The 5000-nt window shown below is 40.9% G+C and overlaps 1 pseudogene; it reads left to right on the forward strand.

Annotated features, from left to right (window-relative positions):
- Nucleotides 1-5000, forward strand: part of LOC142912672 (28S ribosomal RNA) — a 10595-nt pseudogene that overhangs the window by 3721 nt on the left and 1874 nt on the right.

The raw sequence follows: 5000 nt of genomic DNA on the forward strand, positions 1-5000 counted from the left end.
TCACCCGTAATGAGGAAAGGATTAAAGATGGTATAAAGGGTACCTCGCAGAGAGGGGTACACCGTAGCTGCTGGTCTTTGAAGGAAGTAGAACAGCTGGCCCTTCTAGAGTTGCAGTTTCAGGGGAAAAAGAATATCAATAAGATCATTGCTGAAGCGCTTGGGACTAAGACCAACAAGCAAGTCTCTGACAAGAGACGGGACCTAAGTAAAAAGACAGGGGCCCCCATGTCAGACAGCTTACATTTTTCTTCTAGGCCTCTTGAGACATTGTCTCCCCCACCAAATGTAACAACGGGGACTTCATCCATACTCGCTCAAGCAGCTGAGCGGCTTACGAATGAGAATTCTGGGACCCTGGAAAAGCCTGCAATGGAGGCAATAAAGGCTTGGCTTAACGGTGAGGGCCAACATGATGCCCTCGTAGAAACTGCCACAGCATTGATGCTTTGTCCGATGAGATTGGTGAAAAACAAAGGCAAACGTTCAAAACCCGAGAACGACATTATTAAACCCAGGATATTACCCACACGATCTTGGATGAAGAAGAGAGCGGAAAAACGAGGAAGCTTCATGAAGCACCAGAAGCTCTTCTTTAAGAACCGCTCTCTTCTTGCGTCCTTAGTCCTGGATGGCACTGAACGTCATGAATTCCGAATCCCGAACGCAGATGTATATCGTTTTTACTGCGAAAAATGGGAGAAGGTGTTGCCATTCAATGGCCTGGGCCAATTTAAGTCATCAGGTGTTGCAAATAACGAATACTTTGAGCCCCTAATTTCGGTGGAGGAAGTTCAGACTGCCATACGGGCCATTAAACCAACGTCAGCAGCTGGGCCAGATGGCCTAACAAGGGCTGCAATCTGTGCTGCCGACCCCGAGGGTCGGACACTGACAGCCCTATTTAATGCATGGATGATTACAGGAATTATTCCCAAAGAGTTGAAAAAGAATAGGACGATTCTTATTCCTAAGGTTATGGACGATGAAAAGCTGAAAGAATTGGGGAACTGGAGACCAATAACGATTGGTTCAATGATTCTGAGATTATTTTCCAGAATAATGACTGCACGTCTTGCTCGTGCTTGTCCCTTAAACCCAAGGCAGCGTGGTTTTATAGCGGCATCTGGCTGCTCTGAAAATCTTAAGGTGCTACAGGACCTTATGAGACACGCTAAGAAATTGCACAGGCCGTTGGCTGTCATGTTCATCGACATAGCGAAAGCTTTTGACTCGGTTTCGCATGCTCATATTTTATGGGTGTTAAGGCACAAGAAAGTAGATGAACACGTGGTGGGCATCATCCAGAACGCCTACGATCGGTGTACGACCTCGTTCAAAAGCAATGGCGAGTCGACTCGAGAAATTAGCATACGTGTTGGTGTCAAACAGGGTGACCCCATGTCACCCCTGCTCTTCAATCTTGCCATGGACCCTTTGATATGCACCCTAGAGTCACACGGAGTTGGGTACTCCATTGATACCGACCACGTGACAGCTCTTGTGTTTGCTGATGATTTGGTGTTGGTGAGCGAATCTTGGGTTGGTATGGCCGCCAATCTAGCGATCTTGGAATCATTTTGTGGGCTATCGGGATTGGAGGTTCAGGCCAGAAAGTGCCAGGGCTTCATGATAAGCCCAACCAAAGATTAATATACGGTGAACAACTGCGACCCATGGACTATCAAAAATAAAGATGTCCATATGATCCAACCTGATGAATCAACGAAATACCTTGGTCTGAAAATTGGCCCTTGGACTGGCACTATACAGCCTGATCTACATTGTCAGCTAAAGACATGGATCTCGAAAATCGATGAGGCGCCTCTGAAGCCAACTCAGAAGGTTGAACTACTCAATGCCTATGCCCTACCCAGATTGTTATATCCTGCAGACCACTCGGACTGCAAGCAATCAACTCTCCGTGGGTTGGACCAAGAGATTAGAAAGGCGGTAAAAGGATGGCTCCACCTTCCCGCTTCAACTTGTGATGGACTGTTATATGCCAGAGCCCGAGACGGAGGCCTTGCCATCTTGAAACTGGAAAAAACAATCCCTTCGGTTCAAGTTAGAAGGCTGCAATGTATAGCAAACTCGTCCGATGCTATCACCCGTAATATTGTGTCCTCGCAGGGTATGGAGGAAGAATACCGTAATTTGTGGGTACGAGCAGGGGGTGACAGTGATGCAATCCCAACATTCGTTCTCATGGACTCGGTGTCAAAAGAACCTGTATATCCGAGACCCTGCGATTGGAGGGAGCATGAATTTCAGAGATGGTGCGAAAAGCCGGTTCAAGGAAGGGGCATTGTAAACTTTGCGCATGATAGAATCAGTAATGCTTGGTTGAGGCCATGGTGCGGCTTTAAACAATGCTTCTTTATCGCAGCACTACAACTAAGGGCAAATATTTACCCAACAAGAGAAAGCTTGAACAGAGGCAGAGATGGGGCCCTACGTTCCTGCAGGAAATGCTCTGCCAGACTCGAGTCCCTTTCGCACATTCTCGGTCAATGTCCTGCAGTACAGAAAGCAAGAATTGCGCGACATAACAAGATCAGTAACATTCTGGCAGACGAAGCGGCTAGATTGGGCTGGTCTGTATACAAAGAGCCACGGTTCATATCCGAGACGGGAGAGATGAGAAAGCCTGACCTCGTGTTTGCAAAAGATGAGGAGGCGGTTGTGATCGATGTCACCGTCCGTTTTGAGCTTTCAAAGAATACCTTGTCAGATGCTGCCTCGCACAAAGTTTCGTACTATACCCCTCTTGGTGATCAAGTCAAAGTGCTGACGAAGGCTAGCAAGGTCACATTCTTTGGATTCCCGGTTGGGGCAAGAGGAAAGTGGCCCCTTGAGAATAACGAGGTACTTACCTCCCTGGGCCTGACCAAACCCAGAACGACATCACTGGCCAAGATGATTTCCCGCAGAACGCTGCTTTTCTCTCTTGATATTCTGAGAATGTTCTGTGGAAATTATGCGGTCTATGAACAGTCATAGACAACCTCCGAAACAAATAATAGTTTTGTTTTAAGATGTCATTTGTTTTAGATTGATTTTGTTATTTTCGAAGGTGAAGTCGGTTTTTATTTCATTTTACTATTTTCCACAATTTAGATTGTTATTTTCCAAGACGAAGTCTTGGTTCTTTATTTTATTGTTAGTTTTTTTTTAAACACGTCGTATTTGTTACTTTAGAGCTTAGAGGGGACTTTATTTTCGCCTTACTATTTTCTGCCTACAAAGAAGATTAAAAATAAGCTTTTTTCAAGATGGTTTTGTTATTTTCCAAGGTGAAGTCTTGGTATTCTTATTTTACTATTTTCCATAAAGAAGACCTTTCTTTTAGATTTTGTTATTTTCCAAGACGAAGACTTGGTATTTTTATTATATTGCTATTTTTTACACGAAGCTTATTCAAGAGCACTTATATAGATTAGACTTTGTTATTTTAATTCTTTATTTTTGGACTACATCAGTTCGAGAGTCCTGTAACTTACTATTTTCTGCCTACAAAGAAGATTACAAATAAGCTTTATTTAAGATGTTTTAGATTAGATTTTGTTATTTTCCAAGGTGAAGTCTTGGTTTTTTTTATTTTACTATTTTCCACAAAGAAGACTTTTCTTTTCTTTTAGATTTTGTTATTTTCCAAGACGAAGACTTGGTATTTTTTGCTATTTTTTACAGGAAGCTTTATTCAAGAGCACTTATATAGATTAGACTTTGTTATTTTAATTCTTTATTTTTGCACTACATCAGTTCGAGAGAAGACTACAAACCAGCTTTATTTAAGATGTTTTAGATTAGATTTTGTTATTTTCCAAGGTGAAGTCTTGGTTTTTTATTTTACTATTTTCCACAAAGAAGACTTTTCTTTTAGATTTTGTTATTTTCCAAGACGAAGACTTGGTATTTTTTTATTGCTATTTTTTTACACGAAGCCTATTCAAGAGCACTTATATAGATTAGACTTTGTTATTTTAATTCTTTATTTTTGGACTACATCAGTTCGAGAGTCCTGTAACTTACTATTTTCTGCCTACAAAGAAGATTACAAATAAGCTTTATTTAAGATGTTTTAGATTAGATTTTGTTATTTTCCAAGGTGAAGTCTTGGTTTTTTTTATTTTACTATTTTCCACAAAGAAGACTTTTCTTTTCTTTTAGATTTTGTTATTTTCCAAGACGAAGACTTGTTTTTTTTTGCTATTTTTTTTTTACAATGCTTTATTCAAGAGCGCTTATATAGATTAGACTTTGTTATTTTAATTCTTTATTTTTGGAATACATCAGTTTGAGAGTCCTGTAACGTACTATTTTCTGCCTACAAAGAAGACTACAGACAAGCTTTATTTAAGATGTTTTAGATTAGATTTTGTTATTTTCCAAGGTGAAGACTTGGTTTTTTTATTTTACTATTTTCCACAAAGAAGATTTTTCTTTTAGATTTTGTTATTTTCCAAGACGAAGACTTGGTATTTTTTTATTGCTAGTTTTTTTTATATGTTACTTCAGAGCATAGAGAGGACTTTATTTTTACCTTACTATTTTCTGCCTTCAAAGAAGATTAAAAATAAGCTTTATTCAACATTACTTATATAGATTAGACTTTGTTATTTTAATTCTTTATTTTTTGGAGTACATCAGTTCGAGAATCCGGTAACCTTACCGACTCTACTCCTTGTTGCCATTGATGCACGGCAGCAGGGATTCGATAATACACGGCATCCCAGTCAGGGACCAGCTTGATGATGCTGGATCTGCGTTGGATACACCAGCATGGGAGTACAATACGGTTATTGACTCCACCCCGTGTTATCAAAGATGCATGGTAACAGGGCGAAGGAAACTCACAGCATCCTTGCCACGCTTGCGCAGCAAGCAAAGTATTGCTGACCGAAACGTATCGATGAGGGAGCACGCCAGAAGGAGCACGCTGGTGTTTGCCGACTAGTCTCTCGATTGCTGAAGATGCCAGACGTCTGCTTGCGGCAT

This window comes from Petromyzon marinus, unplaced genomic scaffold (genome assembly GCF_048934315.1).
Source record: "Petromyzon marinus isolate PM22_M1 ecotype Great Lakes invasive population unplaced genomic scaffold, UKy_Petmar_22M1.pri1.0 PM_G_Scaffold_21, whole genome shotgun sequence".
NCBI lineage: Eukaryota > Metazoa > Chordata > Hyperoartia > Petromyzontiformes > Petromyzontidae > Petromyzon > Petromyzon marinus.